The sequence below is a fragment of the Procambarus clarkii genome, chromosome 63 (assembly GCF_040958095.1).
Source record: "Procambarus clarkii isolate CNS0578487 chromosome 63, FALCON_Pclarkii_2.0, whole genome shotgun sequence".
Classification (NCBI taxonomy): domain Eukaryota; kingdom Metazoa; phylum Arthropoda; class Malacostraca; order Decapoda; family Cambaridae; genus Procambarus; species Procambarus clarkii.
In genome coordinates, this window is record NC_091212.1 from 25,187,655 (window position 1) to 25,205,971 (window position 18,317).

The 18,317-nt window shown below is 43.5% G+C and overlaps 1 protein-coding gene across 2 annotated transcripts in view; it reads left to right on the forward strand.

Annotated features, from left to right (window-relative positions):
• The window catches only part of LOC123769457 (protein O-linked-mannose beta-1,2-N-acetylglucosaminyltransferase 1), a 234,757-nt gene that overhangs the window by 19,750 nt on the left and 196,690 nt on the right, over positions 1-18,317 (forward strand). For both annotated transcript variants that reach the window (XM_069308809.1, XM_069308810.1), the window contains exons 2-3: positions 997-1,088; positions 11,643-11,790. The gene's annotated coding sequence lies outside the window, so the exon portion shown is untranslated. The remainder of the gene's footprint in view (positions 1-996; positions 1,089-11,642; positions 11,791-18,317) is intronic.

The following is an 18,317-nucleotide window of genomic DNA, read 5'->3' on the forward strand; positions in this document are numbered from 1 at the left end:
TGGATATTTAATTACAATAATATTTATATCAGGACTCCTTAAAACCGTATGCCTTATTCCCGTCGACCTTGCCAAACGTAAGATGAATCTTGTTTCTCACAGAGGATTCAGTCTGAGCTTGTTGTTGATTATAACACTGAACTAATTATTAACTATCCTTAGAACTATTAAAGTAAACAGTATTGTACGTCGGTGAAGATTTGTAATGTTTATAAGCTGCACGATCAGCTAGTTATCTCCCCGGCAACAATAACTGGAGAGAGCTTAGACTGGAGGCTCCTCCAGTCTTCTCTGGTCTGGACTGCTGTAGTTGAGTCAACACCTCTCCTGTGTGACTCTTTCTCCTCTTCCCTTACCTTATCCTGTGTCTAGTTTACAAAGCTAAGTACCGTGTAGCATGTACGTTTTCTGGCATAAGTGTGTAGTAATGTGTATAGGCTATGCTAGTGTTTATATTGCTAAGTTACTCTAAGGGGTCTCAGTGGAACCACGTGTGCTCAAGTAGTACCAAGCTACCTAGAGTCCTTGCTAGTGTCCCTTGCATAGTAAACTTTACCCTAGCTTGTCCTAATTGTAAAACCTTGTATCCTGCCTACGTGGACCAAGGCTTTTAACGTAAGATAGTGCGGTAAAGTAGTTATTGTTATTGTTTTTAATGTATATAGGGGGTTGTTAAGAGGGGGTTAATAAATAAGTTAGTTTTTAAAGGAGTATTCATTCTTCCTGTGTAGGGGATCAGTGATTATCCAGTAGACTGACCTATTTTCTTGAGACCACTATTTTAATATGGCTTTATGTTCTTATTGGGGGCCAAGCCTACCTGATCTCCACTAATTTTGATCCTGATTATAGCTGTCGGCCCTTCCCATTAATACTCATTACCCCTCCTAACAGACAGTAAATTTATAACAAGTGGTTGGCCGGACCGGGAGGAACCTTTTAATTGTAAAAAATTAGATTTTTGAGTGCCAAAACTAAAATTCTTGAATTCCGCAGAACGGTTGGTTGGTAGCCTAGGGTCCAGCTCAACTGGCAAAGGAAACATCTTGCACTGACTGGACACCCAGCTGGGTCTCATCACGATTGAGGTAAGTGTAGCCTTGTGATAGGGGCCGTGAAAATTTTTGTTTTTTTCCAATTTTTATTTTTTATTTTTTACTTTGGCTAGGAGCTAGATTAATTAGTGATGGCGGCTAAATTGCAGGAACTGGCAAATGACCCTTCAGTGCAAGAGATTAAGAAACTCCCCAAATCTAATTTAGTATTGTTAGGCAATGAATTTGGCCTCGAGTTAAATGACGCTAATAAAAAGTGGACTTTGGTGAATGAAATATTACAACATTGCATAGACCAAGAACTATTGCCAAGTGATACACCTTTATGCTAGCCTAGCCAACCTGAAAGTGCAGCTCATAGGGACAGAGAGGTAACACCAGAATTAGCAAAAATAAGACTAGAGGAGCAAAGACTCAAAACCGAGGAGGCTAAATTTAGAGCGAATACCACTGTACTACCACCTGCCGGGAATTCAAAGCCCAGGTATTATGGTAAAAATCATAACATGCCTGAATTTTCAGAGTCAGACCCTGAAAGGTTTTTCAACCATTTTCAGAGATTGGCCATGCCCATGAACTGGCCAAAGGAAGAATGGGTGAAAATCCTACAGGAAAGAATTAGGGGTAAGGCCCAAGATATTTTAATAAATATGCCTGACGGCGAGTGTTTTGAATATACAGGTAGTAAAATCAGGGAACAGATTTTGAGGGCATATGAAATTACGCTTGAAGCTCACCACCAAGCTTATCGCAACCTTAGGCCTACTCACAACCAACCTCTCACTGAATTTGCTAATGACCAAATTAGATTGTTTGAATCCTAATTCTTCTATCCTAATCCTAATCCTAAAGTGATAATGTCAACTGGGAGTTCGAGTTAGGTAACATAAGGGACATCAACCTAGCAGTGCAATCTTTTCTTCAAAAAATTCTCAGCCTTTATAACACCCACTGTCCTGTGCTTACAAAATAAAGTCACAACCAAAAGGCTTAACAATCCTTGGCTTACAAAGGGAATACTTAAATCCATTAATAAAAAACACGACCTTAAGAAGAAGTATAGGTTAGGAACCGTCTCCAAAGAATTCTCAAAGAATTACTCATTATTGCTATCTAAAATAATTAGACGAGCCAAAACTAACTACTACAAAGATAAATTTACCCAAATAAAGAGCAACATTAAAAAAACTTGGAGCACAATTTCACAAATATTGGGATCAAAGAAGATTTTAAATAACAAACCAACACTCCTGTCCAATAACGATGGTCAGCTTTCAGCCTCTGATTTTGCTATTGAGTTTAATAGGTTCTTCTCTTCCATTGGGTCATCCCTTGCAAATGATATTCCATCTTCCAGTATTGATGTTAAGGACTATCTTACAGGTAACTATCCACAGTCTCTGTACCTAAAGCCTACTAATTCCACTGACGTTAATGAGATAATCCTTTCCCTTAAAACCAAGTCTGGTGCCCTTGAGGAGATACCAACTTTAGTTCACAAAAAAGCCTCCAGATCTTTAGCCCCTGCTATTGCATTGCTCTTCAACAAGTCACTTGAACTCCAAACCTTTCCAGATATTCTAAAAAAAGCGAGAGTAACCTCTGACTACAAATGTGGTGATCTCACAGATGTTAACCACTACAGACCTATATCAATTCTGCTTAACTTGTCAAAAATATTTGAAAAACTAATCTACAAGCAGCTTTACTCTTATCTAGCCAAACACAATATACTTAGCTCTTGTCAATATGGCTTCAGACCCCAAAAAAGCACTAACGAAGCACTTATTAGTATGATTAACTTGATTCATGCAACTCTTGATAAAAATGAGTTCCCTGTTGGGTTATTTGTGGACCTGTGTAAGGCTTTTGACACTGTCAACCATCAAAACCTTCTCATAATTAAATCATTATGGAGTCAGAGGACACTCCCTGCAATACCTCAAATCTTACCTTACTGACAGGCTCCAGTATGTTTCTGTGAATAATTCCATTTCTCCACTCTACCCATCAACATTGGTGTTCCTCAGGGCAGCATACTTGGCCCTCTCCTCTTTCTCATCTGCATTAATGACCTTCCAAATGCCTCCCAATACCTCAAACCAATTCTATTTGCTGACGACACAACATTCATTTACTCCTGTCCTGACCCCCTTGCACTAAATGCCACAGTAAATACTGAGTTAAATAAAGTCCATCTTTGGCTAACTGCCAACAAACTCACCCTTAACATTGACAAAACTTTCTATATTCTGTTTGGCAATAAATCCTCTAATCAAATATATCTCAACATAAACAATACCCAAATTTGTAACAAATTAGATGGCAAATTCCTTGGCGTTCTCATTGATCACAAGCTGAATTTCCAGAGACATATTCTAAATATATAAAAAAAAGTTCAAAAACTGTTGGCATTCTTTCTAAGATCAGATATTATGTACCCCGCCCTGCCCTGGTGACTCTCTATTACTCCCTCATCTATCCATATCTCAACTATGGTATTTGTGCTTGGGGTTCTACTACTCAAAATCATTTACGTCCTCTAGTTACTCAACACAAGGCTGCTATTAGGACAATATAAAACTCTGGCCCCAGACATCACTCGGTACCCCTACTCAAATCTCTGAATATGTTAGATATTAAGTCACTGCACATTCTCTCATGTGTATTATACATATATAAAACACTGAACTGAAATGCCAATCCTGACCTCAAAAGCTTCATTGAAGGTTTAACAGAACCCATGAGCACCACACCAGAAATAAATACAGTTTTGATATTGCAAGAGTACGACTTCATCAAACTAGAAATGCTCTACAAATCAAGGGACCCAGAATGTGTAATGACCTTCCCAACCATATTAAAGACTGTACCTCTCTCAACCAGTTTAAGATAAAAACGAAGCACTACCTAATAAATTCCCTGTAACCTACCTTACCCCTCTATTGTCAACCCATGTCTGTTTTTTTAAACAACGCTGTTTGTCGAACTAATTGTATTTGTGCTGCTTTTTCAGCCATGTTTCCCCCTTTTTTATCTTTATTTTTATTTGTTTTCAACACATTTTATACTTTATACTCAATTAGTATTAAGCTTTAGTCATTGATGTTTTTCATGCCCGAAACGCTTTGCGTAATAGTGGCTTTAGGCATTGTGTGTACTAGCTCTATCTATAAATCGATCAATCTTTGTAAAATCTCTTGTATGTATGTACCTTACCTAAATAAACATTTATTTATTTATTTATTTATTATTTATTGAAAAATGGATTCGCTCGGCTAAAGCCGAAACATACGAGGCACTTAAAAATTTAGTTTTAGCGGAGAACTTTATAGATAATATGCCAGAGCCTGTAACACGATACCTTAGAGGAAGGACAGAGGTAGATTCTAATATTATGGATTTGGCCAAGATGGCAAAAAACTACCAGTTGGCGGGCAAAAGGCCCAATAAAAATAATTGTAGCCCACAGAGTAACAAAACTTATACTCACAGCCAGTCCAGACCAGCCCATTCTAATCCTATAACTAATGCACCTTCTGTTTCAGACATAACTAACACTGTTAAATTGTCTAGCCCCACGGCACCTAAGGGTGAACCGAAGGGCAATCCTGTTAGTAATGTCTCTTTTCCCTGACGAGTCTGTGGTCACTGTAAATGTGCAAACCACATTACAAGCCGTTGTTGGCAACTGTACCCAGAAAAAAGACCCAATGCTCTTGTTGTGACACAGGGCTTGAGGCTTTCTGAAGGGTTAGGGAGTAAGACCTCCAACCCACAGTGGTTGGACTTGCTTACCCCATTCGTGTCGAAGGGGAGACTTTTGTCTGAGGGTTCTTCCTGGAAGGACGTGGTGATCTTCCGAGACACCGGTGCCATCCAGACTTTAATCTTGGAGAGTGCTTTGCAAGGTGCCAACACTTTTGACACTGGAGAGGTAGTACTGGTCAAGGGTGTCACTAGTGATACTCGAGCAGTACCCCTCCGTAAGGTTACCCTGGAATCTGATTTCCACAAGGGTGTTTGTACAGTCGGAGTCACTTCGTACCTACCTTTCCCTAATGTTGATGTAATACTGGGTAATGATTTAGCAGGGGATAAGGTAGGGAACTCCAGACTGCCTATTATTCTGCCTAACCCTAAGGTTTCCCTGGATCTACCCGCCACAGAGGATAATGTTGTGTACCCTATGTGCGAGGTGACCAGGTCTATGGGACTTAAATGTAAGGGTAGCCCTGTGGTTGCCCAGGTGGTAAATCCCGAGGACATGAGGAACTTTCCGAGTGGTGAAAGCTAAGTAGACCTTGCAAACACATTCATGGCCCCACTCGATGACGAGGCGGAGGACATTGTGGAGAGCCTACCATCGCCTCCTACCGAGAGTAGTGAGGAGGTGGAGGAAAACACTGTTGAGCCTCGGCCAATGGCATCTGACCAAGGCATGGACGCCTCCTTGAGTGATTTACAGAAAGCTGACCCCAGTCTTGCAGAATGTCACGATGTAGCTCTCTCTAAGGAAGATATTGTAGATGCAGCAACCAGGTACTACTACAATGATCAGATTTTGATGAGAAAATGGAGACCACAGAGTGTTCCCTTGTCAAATGAGTGGGAGGTAGTCCACCAGGTTATGTTGCCTACCTGCTATAGAGAGAAAGTTTTGGCAGCTGCTCATGATGATCCTATGGGGGGACATCAAGGTATTAATATCACCTATTGTCAGGAGACATATTTTTCCTGCTCTCTCGTGCACTGAATGAAGTACGAAATTGCATAGTGCACCAGTGATGTGCACCGTGATTCAACTTTCTGAATATAACTTTCCCACAGTTATGTTGGGTGTCGTTGAACAGCCCGCGACATTTGCTAGCCATTGATGTCATTCTGATCGCTGTATCAGGTCTGTGAAGGAAATTACAGGAGGGAGTTGATTTCAGGGAAATTTTTGTACCATTCAAGAGTAGAGAGGGAGGTATGGGGGGTTAACGGCTGTAGACTCCCCCCCCCCTATCACGTGTCCACCTCGTGAGAGAGGGGGGGGTTGGCGTCGTGAGGCAGGTGCGCTATTGGACAAGGCTCCTGGGCCTCAGGAATGCTGAACCGTGATTGGTCAAGACGCTGAGGGGTGCCGTATGGTATCCCGGGGCCGTCTTGGTGGGAAAAAAAGATTCTTACCTAGAACGTTGCTATGAGAGGACGTACTTTTTCGTGCTAGGCCAAGCATCGGGAAATAGCACCTGCAACGTTACTAAAGTTCCACATTGTTCCACATTTCTGCCCGAAACGCTGCGCGTACTAGTGGCTTTACAAGAGTGCAATTACTGTACCATGCTATGTATTCTCACAAACCCAATGTACCTTCTTGTATATAAATAAATAAATAAAGTCACGCCTATCATCTTGCTATCTTTCCGTGTGCTGTCCGTAAGAATCCGGTAGTTAGGAAAGGTGCATGTACCAAACCAGTGTGAACTTTTGTCATCTAAGCCGTGTGGTTGTGAGACGCCATCTCAGAGCAACTGGACTGAGTGAGGCAGTTAATTATCGGGCTAGGATAGTGACATCCGCCGTCTATCGTATCTGTGCTTGAAGGTACTGCAGTGAGAAATTATTATTAATTTAACTATCCTTAGAACTAGTAAAGTAAACAGTATTGTACGTCGGTGAAGATTTGTAATGTTTATAAGCTGCACGATCAGCTAGTTATCTCCCCGGCAACAACAACTGGAGAGAGCTCGGACTGGAGGCTCCTCCGGCCTTCTCTGGTTTGGACTGCTGTAGTTGAGTCAACACTTCTTCTGTGTGACTGTCTCCTCCTCTTCCCTTACCTTATCCTGTGTCTAGTTTACAAAGCTAAGTACCGTGTAGCATGTACGTTTTCTGGCATAAGTGTGTAGTAATGTGTATAGGCTATGCTAGTGTTTATATTGCTAAGTTACTCTAAGGGGTCTCAGTGGAACCACGTGTGCTCAAGTAGTACCAAGCTACCTAGAGTCCTTGCTAGTGTCCCTTGCCTAGTAAACTTTACCCTAGCTTGTCCTAATTGTAAAACCTTGTATCCTGCCTACGTGGACCAAGGCTTTTAACGTAAGATAGTGCGGTAAAGTAGTTATTGCTATTGTTTTTAATGTATATAGGGGGTTGTTAAGAGGGGGTTAATAAATAAGTTAGTTTTTAAAGGAGTATCCATTCTTCCTGTGTAGGGGATCAGTGATTATCCGCTAGACTGACCTATTTTCTTGAAGACACTATTTTAATATGATTTTATGTTCTTATTTGGGGGCCGGGCCTACCAGATCTCCACTAATTTTAATACATCATAATTCTAGCTGTTGGCTCTTCCCATTAATACTCAAATACTCATTACCCCTCATAACAGTAAGCAAATTTATAATAACTGCTCTAGCTGCTCTTATGCTACTTCTCCAGTTGCTCGTATGCTTCTGCTCCAGCTGCTCGTATACTACTGCTCCAGCTGCTCTTTTGCTACTGCTACAGCTGCTCGTATGCTACTGCTCCAGCCGCTCGTATGCTACTGCTCCAGCTGCTCGTATGCTACTGCTGCAGCCGCTCTTATATGCTACTGTTACAGCTGCTCTTATGCTCCTGCTCCAGCTGCTCGTATGTTACTGCTAGATCTGATCTTATGATATTGTTGCAGCTGCTCGTATGCTAGTGCTCCAGCTGTTCTTATGCTACTGCTGCAGCTGCTCGTATGCTACTGCTGCAGCTGCTCTTATACTACTGCTGCAGCTGCTCTTATGCTACTGCTGCAGCTGCTCTTATACTACTGCTGCATCTGCTCTTATGCTACTGCTTCAGCTGTTCTTATGCTACTGCTGCAGCTACTCATGTGCTACTGTTCCAGCTTCTCTTATGCTACTGCTGCAGCTTCTCTTATGCTCTTGCTATAGCTGCTCGTATGCTACTGCTGCAGCTGCTCTTATGATACTGCTACAGCTGCTTTTATGCTACTGCTCCAGCTGCCTTTATGCCTCTGCTCCAGCTGCTCTTATGGTACTGCTGCAGCTGCTCATATTGTAATGCTCCAGCTGCTCGTATGCTACTGCTTCAGCTGCTCTTATGCTACTTCTGCAGCTGTTCGTATGCTACTGCTCCAGCTACTCTTATGCTACTGTTCTAGGTGCTCGTATGCTTCTGCTCCAGCTGCTATTATGCTACTGCTTCAGCTGCACTTATGCTTCTGCTCCAGCTGCTATTATACTACTGCTTCAGCAGCTCCTATGCTACTGCTGAAGCTGCTCTTATTCTACTAATCCAGCTGCTCTTATGCTCCTTTTGCAGTTGCTTATATGCTACTGGTGCAGCTGCTCTTATGTTACTGCTGCAGCTGTTCTTATGCTACTGCTGCAGCTGCTCCTATGCTAGTGCTGCAGCTACTCTTATGCTATTGCTCCAGCTGCTCTTATGTTACTGCTGCAGCTGCTCTTATGCTACTGCTGCAGCTACTCTTATGCTACTGCTGCAGCTGCTCTTATGCTACTGCCCCAGCTGCTCGTATGGTACTTCTCCAGTTGCTCTTATGCTTCTGCTGCAATTGCTCGTATGCTACTGCTCCAGCTGCTCTTATGCTACTGCTCCAGCTGCTCTTACGCTTCTGCCGCAGCTGCTCTCACGCTACTGCTGCAGCTGCTCTCGTGCGACTGCTGCATCTGCAGCTTATGCTTCTTCTCCAGCTTCTACTTACACGCTACTTGTGCAGCTAACAATATATCAGCTGCTACTGGGGTGTGTTTCTACTGCTGACGGAGGATGGACCGTCACCAGTAATTATTGTAATATTTATTATTAACCTTTAACTTTCCACGCTCGGCTGGTGCTTTTATCTCTGTGATAACTAGAAAGTCCTGTGGCGCATTTCCTTGACTAGAACCCCGCCGCGAGGTGCTGTTTGTGGACCCGGGACGCCTGAGGGAGGGGAAGGGCGGAGGGGGGACGTGGACCCGGGACGCCTGAGGGAGGGGAATGGCGGAGGGGGGACGTGAACCCGGGACGCCTGAGGGAGGGGAAGGGCGGAGGGGGGACGTGGACCCGGGACGCCTGAGGGAGGGGAATGGCGGAGGGGGGACGTGGACCCGGGACGCCTGAGGGAGGGGAAGGGCGGAGGGGGGACGTGGACCCGGGACGCCTGAGGGAGGGGAATGGCGGAGGGGGGACGTGGACCCGGGACGCCTGAGGGAGGGAAAGGGCGGAGGGGGGACGAAGGGAGGTGAGTGTCACCGCCAGAAATATATGTTAGCGGTAACATGGCGGAGGTTACCCTTGTCGCGCTCCGGGAGCTGCCTACGTCATCATAACACTACCAGAATGCTAGCATTGCTTGACTACCGTCCGTACTCGCCTAGTTGTGCTTGCGGGGGTTGAGCTGTGCTCTTTCGGCCCGCCTCTCAACTGTTAATCAACTGTTTTTACTATTATTTTTTTTCCACACTACACACACACACACACACACACACACACACACACACACACACACACACACACACACACACACACACACACACACACACACACACACACACACACACACCAGGAAGCAGCCCGTGACAGCTGACTAACTCCCAGGAACCTATTTACTGGTAGGTAACAGAGGCATAGGGTAAAAGAAACTCTGCCCATCGTTTCTCGCCGGCGCCCGGGATCGAACCCGGGACCACAGGATCACGTGCCCAGCGTGCTGTCTGCTCGGCCACCGGCCGCACACTTCCTTTGTGTGTGTGTGTGTGTGTGTGTGTGTGTGTGTGTGTGTGTGTGTGTGTGTGTGTGTGTGTGTGTGTGTGTGAAGAGCTGTCGGTTGATGAATAGTCTTATATTTAGTGTTTCTTAGTTGAATGTTTTATGTTATATTTGTTGTATATCGATGTATTATAGAAATATTTGGGGCAAAATGTTGACAGATCCTGGAATATTATGACTGATGTATTATGACAAGTATTAGCTAGATGAGCATCTTGAACAAGGGTTAGGATAAAAAAAAACATTTTATTAAAAATATGCAAAATTTTGTTTTAACATTTATTATAGTGATTTTCATAAGATGAACAATTCTTGAAGAATAAAGCTAAACACAGTATATTGAGTAATTCTTTGAAGAACACAAGTTCAAGTTCAAGTATGTTTATTGAGACAAGAAAAAAATACATCTCAAAAGGATAGAGTAGCTTAGGCTATTTCTACCCCCATAAAGAACACACGGTATCTTCCGTAACTGTTGAGTCTGTACGCTGTCATCAACCACTGTGAGGCCTGTATAGGCGGTATATAATTTCCGGTCACTAATTGGTGTAACTAATTTAGCGAGCAGTTATCAGCCAGGAGCGACCAGAGTCGTTATGGTGAGATCGATGCTTAAGTTTGTCACCTTAACCTCTAGTGTTGACGGAGAGGTGGTAATTGACGGAGAGGTGGTAATTGACGGAGAGGTGGTAATTGACGGAGAGGTGGTAATTGACGGAGAGGTGGTAATTGGCGGAGAGGTGGTAATTGGCGGAGAGGTGGTAATTGACGGAGAGGTGGTAATTGACGGAGAGGTGGTAATTGACGGAGAGGTGGTAATTGACGGAGAGGTGGTAATTGACGGAGAGGTGGTAATTGACGGAGAGGTGGTAATTGACGGAGAGGTGGTAATTGACGGAGAGGTGGTAATTGGCGGAGAGGTGGTAATTGGCGGAGAGGTGGTAATTGACGGAGAGGTGGTAATTGACGGAGAGGTGGTAATTGACGGAGAGGTGGTAATTGACGGAGAGGTGGTAATTGACGGAGAGGTGGTAATTGACGGAGAGGTGGTAATTGGCGGAGAGGTGGTAATTGGCGGAGAGGTGGTAATTGACGGAGAGGTGGTAATTGACGGAGAGGTGGTAATTGACGGAGAGGTGGTAATTGGCTGTACAGTTTAGAGTGACCGTGATAGGCCTACCTAGTGGAGGGTGAGGCTTAACTCCTCAGCTGGAGAGGACTGCTTGGAAGCACACAAGTAGACTTAACATATGAGAGTATAGGTATGAGAGGCAGAGTGTGGCTGTAGAACTTTTCAAATCATTGTCTCGGTGATTCACTTGTCAATTAGACGATGTTAATCCTGAAGTGTACATACAGTAATTATTATTATTGTTATTATTACCAATTAATTGATTGGTTGTAATAGAGAGGTTAGTAATAGGATGTCTAATAGGATAATCATCAATATGGTGGTCAATACAACGTCCACCGCTGATTTAAACCTGTTCTCTTGGTCCTTGATCAGTAAGCAAGCAACCCACCTAACCTCTCGAGGCACATGTATAGAAAACGTCAAAATTACTATGCCTTAACTTCAATTAAATCATCGTATTTTTGGTGGATTGGTCGATTCCGTAAAAAAATACGACGTATTAGGTGACAGGACGGGTTATTAAATTATTTTCTACTTATAATTCGTCTCTAATTAATTAATTTATTTAATTATTTATCTAGATAGTTATATCGATTAATAATCTCTTGTTATAATTCTACAATCTAAGGATGTCACTAGCTCTATTTAAACTACTAAGTCCATAAAAATAGGAATTATTTACCTGAATTTTCCAGAGGGCCACCATCTCTAGTGGTTTCGATAGGGGACAGGAAGCCGGCGACTTGTCGAATGTCCCCCATCCCCTTACGATAGTCACGAACACAAATACAGATGTGGATGCCCAATACCCGCTTCTAATTAGCGAGCGCCTCCATTGTGCAAGTAAGTAAGTTTGCATCGACTACTGTGTATCGTACACATGATATCTAGATGGACTTGATATCTGTAATTTAGTGCGATAACAAGGTTTAAATACGTTTAATGAATGAGTTAGGATTCTATATCGCTGAATACTGACAATTATTTGAATGAATTATGAAGTTCTCGATTTTCCGTCATTCAGGCAGCTGAGTGTATTGTAACTGAGTTTGTTGCTACACTTAGGAATTCATTCATTACTGATATTACACCCAGCTTTCACAATATCTGCAGGGAGGCACCCAATATCCACAGGGAGATACCCAACATAGAGATACCCATCATCTCCAGGGAGATACTCAATGTAGAGATACCCCTACATAGAGATACCCAACATCCACAGATAGATACCCATCACAAGAGATACCCAACATCTACAGGGAAATGCCCAACATCCACAGGGAGATACCCAATGGCCACAGAGTGGCACCCAATTACCTTCTCTAGGAAGAGCGTTCGCCCTGTAGACGGGCAGCTGCACCAATGTCATTCAAGGATTCCCTTTAAGGTAATATCAGAGGTGTAAACACAATATTGTGCCCCAGGCGCTCCTAGACCTGTTTCTGGGGCGGCCCGCCACCATGTTGTAGGACTGGTCACAGACCCATCAGCTGCTCGCGGCTACAGCTGTGCCGATGTTGTAGAAGCTCTGTCCAGCTGTTGACGCTTTTATAATAATAATTAAAAATAATAATAATAATAATTATTATTATTATATTATTATTAATATAATTATTATTATTATATTATTATTAATATAATTATTATTATTATTTCAATAATAATAATTATAATTAAATAATAATAATTAAAAATAATAATAATAATAATAATAATAATTTATTATTATTATTATTATTATTAATTATTATTATTATTATTTTCGTTACTTGTGACTTAAGAAGCGAGTTTCACTCTAAACATTAATGTTTCATTACTTACGCGACATTTACTATAGCATTGTGCTGTATATCAGTGGTAAAATAACACTTAAAATGTCTTAGCAATTTGGTCAGTCTTTTAAAGGTCTTAAGATCAGCCTTGTCATGTCTGGTTTGTAGTGTTGTTAGTCTTGAGGCCCTCAACCGTTCTTTATATGAGAGTTGACTTAATTCTGGGGTGATTTTTGTTGCTCTGCGCTGCACCTTTCCCAGAGCAGTGGTGCCCTTTTGAGGGTGAGGTCTCCAGGCCAGTGTCGTGCGAATGGGGCTCACTGAAGATTGATACCGCCTGGAGGGCTACTAACACCACCACCAGTACATACTGGCCAACAAGCATGTATACTTTAGTCCTCAACATAGTCCAAGACTACAACAAAATCTCAGTGTATATACACAGAGGATCTGAGCATACCTTTCTGTGTATATATCCCTTATCGATTCTTCTTCTTGTTGATAGTAGGTGCAGTTTGCATGAAGGGTTTGTCCTCCCGATGACTGCACCAGTACTGATGTTGTTGGACGCGTTTATGTTGGAGATGATCGGAGCTACCAAGGTGCTTGTTGCTTTGTGCTGTAGATAGAGGAACGGTGATTAAAACAGAGGTGTGTGTTAGAGGGAGACTAGCCGCACCGTAGGGCGGTGTGTTGTGTTTATGGCGTCAAATGATCCTTGGTGCTGCGACGAGGCAGTTGTTTTCTGTGTTTAGCTGTTGGTGGCGCCAGGTATAAATGTGGCGCGGGTCAGATGTGACCCAATTTGTTGGTCGATTGGAGATATTTAGCCAGTGCTTTGACTATTTGGTATTTTTCTTGTGACGAGTGGTCACCGCCTCCTAATATATGCTCGATGGTGAAGGGTATTTTAAGTGCGATAAAGACTTGTTTGAAATTTACTCTGGCACTATAATGTCGGAAGCAGTGCAGGAGATAGTGTTCGACTGTTTCAGGCACCTGACAGTGAGTACAGAGTTCGTTGATGTCTGTTCTGTACTTAGAGCTGTGTGCTGCCAGTTTGGTGTGTCCCAGCCTTAATCTGGTCATCGTTACATCAATTTCTCTGCTTTTATATCGGACATGTTTCCAAGTTTCCTATTTCTTTTTAATTGACCCATAGTGCAAAGGTGAGCATGACGTTTTCCAGTTTGTTGCAAAATCCTGGGAGATGGTATCTTTGAAGGCTCCTTTACGTGCAACATGGGGAATTGGATGACGGGTGAGGTGAGGCGTGTCGTGCATTGCTTTGGCTAGTTGGTCTACAAGTTCATTATGGAGAATACCACAATGTGCTGGGACCCATTGGATAGAGGTGTCATAACCGTTCAATTGATGTTTGTGAAGAAGTTGAAGGCATGGGTAGACAATCTCCTTGCATGTTTTCGAAGAGTACGAAATTGCTTGAATCGCGCTCTTGGAGTCACTACAGATTGTATATATCCCAACTGGTAATGTTGTGATGATTTGGAGAGCTTGATACAAGGCATATAATTCCGCTGTGAAAATAGATAGTTGGTTTGGTAACCGCCATCCCTGCTTGAGATGGTATTCCGGTATCCATACAGCGCAAGTGACCGAGGGTACGTTGTTCATGAAGATGCGAGACCCATCTGTGTAAATCTCTGTGGTATTTGGGTAGCAATTTTTCATTGTTGAGACAAAGACTGAGGCTATGGCTGAGTTTGGTGCAGATTTTGGAATGTTGTCTTCGAGTTGTATTGCTGTATTAGTTGTATAAAGCCAAGGTGGAATGGGGGGAACAGGAGGTTGGGTTTCACAGTTTTGAAGTAGGGAGAGGTCTATATTGAGGTTATTTGTAGCCCGTGTGAGGAAAGGTTGCGAGTGAATGGTTGGGGAGCGGGGGTTATATGGGTTAACTGTTGGGTTAATTTTTGATCTGTATGGGTGTGTCTGGTGAGCAGTGGTGCAGAGTGACAGATAGTTGGCACACATAATGTCTCGTCTGGTGGCTAGGCTTGTGAGGCCTGTTTCCCCGTAAAGTCCGAGGATTGGAGTTGAACGCATTGCGCCACATATAAGTCGCATGGCATTATTTTGTATGACCTCGAGGCTCTGTAGGTTAGTGGGCGCCGCCGACGCATATGCTTGGCAACAATAGTCCAGTTGGCTGCGAATGTAGGTTGTATAGAAACGGAGCAAGATTTTATGGTGTGCTCCCCAGGTGGTGCCAGTGAGGGCTTTAAGTATGGCGAGTCGGGGTTGTGTCGTCTGTTTAAGGTGTTGAATGTGTACTTTCCAGGTAAGTAAGGGGGAGTCTAAGCGCATGCCAAGATATTTATGTTCTCGTACGTGTTGGATGGGAGTGTTGTGTATTGTGAGGGTGGGTAGATGAAGTAGTCTTTTTTTAGTGAAAATCTGATAGCAGGTTTTGGTAGTACTGACTTGAAGGCCCCATTGTTGTGTCCAATCTATGAGGTGGTCCAGTGCTGTTTGCATTGTAGAGACTGTATTTGGTAGGGCATTGTCTGAATAATACAATGTTAAGTCGTCGGCGTACGCCGAGAGGTGAACAGGATGGGTGTTAGGCAAATCTGCTAAGAATGCGGCAAATAGGGTTGGGCTTAGTATGGAGCCTTGTGGAACACCTGTTTGTATTGGGATGCCATCGGAAAACTCGCCTTGTATAAAGACTTTGGAGGTCCTGTTTGTGAGATAGGACTGTAACCATAAAAGTAATCTTCCCTGAACGCCTAAACATGCAAGCTTTGCGAGGAGGCAAGTATGAGGAATGCTATCAAAAGCTCCTTTGAGGTCTAGGTAGACAACAAGACAATATTTACTGCTGCTGAGAGAGGTGCGGATTTCATGTTCAAGGCAGAGTATTTGATCTAGCGTGGAGCATTGCGGTCGAAATCCAGCTTGGAGTGACGGTATAATATTGTTATACTCTAGGTACCATTGGAGGCGAGTATGTACTAGCCTTTCCATGACTTTACTGAGGCATGATAATAGGGAGATAGGTCTGTATGACGCAGGTTGGGATGGGTCTTTTCCTGGTTTAAGGAACGGAAGAATAATACTGGTCTGCCATTGTGAAGGAATATTTCCGTGAGTCCAGCATAGATTGTAATAGTTTAGAAGAGTGCTGTGTGCAGTCGGTGGAAGATATTTGATGAGCTCATATGGAATTCCATCCTCTCCAGGTGCCTTGCCAAGAGGTAGGCGGTTTAAGGCCAATCGTAGCTCGCTTAAGGTGTACACGTTGTCGACGCCGAGCATGGGCAGCGGTATGGCACGGTCAATTTCTTGTCTGAGGGAGAGTTCTTGGGCATGAAGGAAGGGTGTTGAGAGGGTAACTTTAAGGCATTCAGCGAGAACACTTGCACGCTCCTGAGGTGTTTGACAGAGTGAACCGTTGATCATCAGGGGGAACGAAGGGAATGTTGGGCGACCTTTAATGCTGTTAAATGTAGCCCAGACTTTTGAGTGCGGCGTTGTGGGTGTGAGGCTATCGCAGAATGTTGCCCATGATGCTCGTTTTGCTGATAGTATGGTTTTTTTGGCCGCTGCTGTAGCCCGCCGGAGATTGACCAAGTTCTGTAGGGAGGGTTGACGTCTTTGTTTTTGAATGGCTCGTCGGCGTAAAGCGACTGTTCGTGCACATTCCGCGTTCCACCACGGTTTAAGTGGTTTGTTGGACCTATGTCCTGAAGTTTTCTTAAGCATTTGGGTGGCTGCAGAATTTATGGCCGAGGTGATTGTGGACAGGCGCTTGTTAGGGTCTAATTCGTCTGTGTCTGGGAGGCGGACAATATCATCCCATTTTTTCTTGTCTAGGTACTTAATGTTCCACTTGGGAAGCGTAAGCGGGTGGGTTGGTGGGTGAAAGTTAGTAAATTTTATTATGAGGGGTTTGTGGTCACTACCAATATCTGGTCCAGTATGAAACTGTAGTTCATGTTGAAAGTGTGCAGAGCCAAAGCAGATGTCCAGTGAGGCTTCATAATTGGTTCTGTAGTTAAAGTAGGTTGCAAGGTAGGGCGGCGAAAGAAGAGTATATGGTGTAGTGTCTAAGTAGTTGTACAAATCGGTGCCTGCAGTATTTTGGGTACCTCTACTCCATGTGGGGTGGTTAGCATTGAGATCACCTGTAACAATGATCGGGTGTCGTAATTGGTTAAGATAAAATTCCAGTTCATTTGAGTTTATGGTGCTTCCAGGGTTGTATATACCCAGAAAGATTATGTGTGTACCATTGTAAGGTATTAGGCATGCTAGAACTTCTAATTTACCGTTCACAAAATACGTTAGTGTTACAGGTTTACATGTCATATTACTTCGTGTTAGAAGGAAAATACCACCCCCCATACGGTTGGGTCTGTCCAGTCTCTGCATCTGAAAGTTTTTAAATACGGGATTTTGTTTGGGAGTGAGCCAGGATTCGGTGATGAATGCTAAGTCCGGTTTGGATGAGTAGAGGAATTGTTTAAGTTCTGTGAGGGATGTTTTGATGCTTTTTGCGTTCCAAGTCATGAAGGTTAGGGGAGCCATTTAGGATGTTTGGGTTGTGGATGTGTGTGTTTTCTTTGGTGCGCTCATAGTGGTACGAGTTGGATACCTAGATGTGGATGGGGGCTGTGTCTTACTCTTGGTACTGGTGGTTGGGGTTTGTGGCACGTCAGCCTGGGGAGTGGTTTTGGTGAGGCGCGCTAAGGAGGTAATTAGGAGTTTTTCCATCATCTGATCAAACAATGTGTGTCCGGCATTGGTAGCTTTATTTGGCCGGATGTCAGTGACTGTAGCTGTTGATGGGGGGTCTGTTGGGTCAGCCTCAGGGGTGGGTTGTGGTACTTGGGCAAAAAATTTTGTTAGGAGTCGGTCTAGGGTCTTTTCCAGTGCATTTTCGATGCGAGTGACGATCGTTTCAATAAGATCATTTTCGAGGCGAGTGACGAGAGTTTCAACTAAATCAGGATTCAGTTGCGCGTTTTGTGAGAGATGGTTGGACCCTGGGGTTGCGGGATTGTCGGAGACAGGGATATCCGGTACAAGCGAAGGTTGTGGTTGAGTGTGAGGTAGAGATAGGTGATGGGCTGAGGAAGGTTTTTTTAATGCACTGCTGTATAGCAGGTTGGTGGTAGGGGAAACCTTCATTTTCGCTGTTGCTGCTACGTAAGAAGGACATTGTTTAAATGTGATGTCATGCTCGCCACCACAGTTTGAGCAGGTGAGTGTATCCGATGCACAGTTTTGTGTGTAGTGGGAACCAGAGCATTTCCCACATTTGATATCTTTAGTGCAGCGCTTCGAGGTATGGTTAAAACCCTTGCATTTAAAACATTGGGTGGGACGCGGAACATACACCTCTAGTTTGTGGAGGAAGCCGTTTAACCAAATCCTATCAGGGGGAACGTAGTCCAGAAAAGTAAGCAGGGCGGTGCCTGTATCACTCAGTTCTCCGTTCGTGCGTCGCATAATTTTTTTTATTTCATAGAGTGGGATGCCGTTTGTGTCGAGTTGTGCCTTAATGTCTTCTGCGCTGATGTCTACAACATGCCGGATTACATATTTCACTAATGTCTCCTAGTGGTTTAT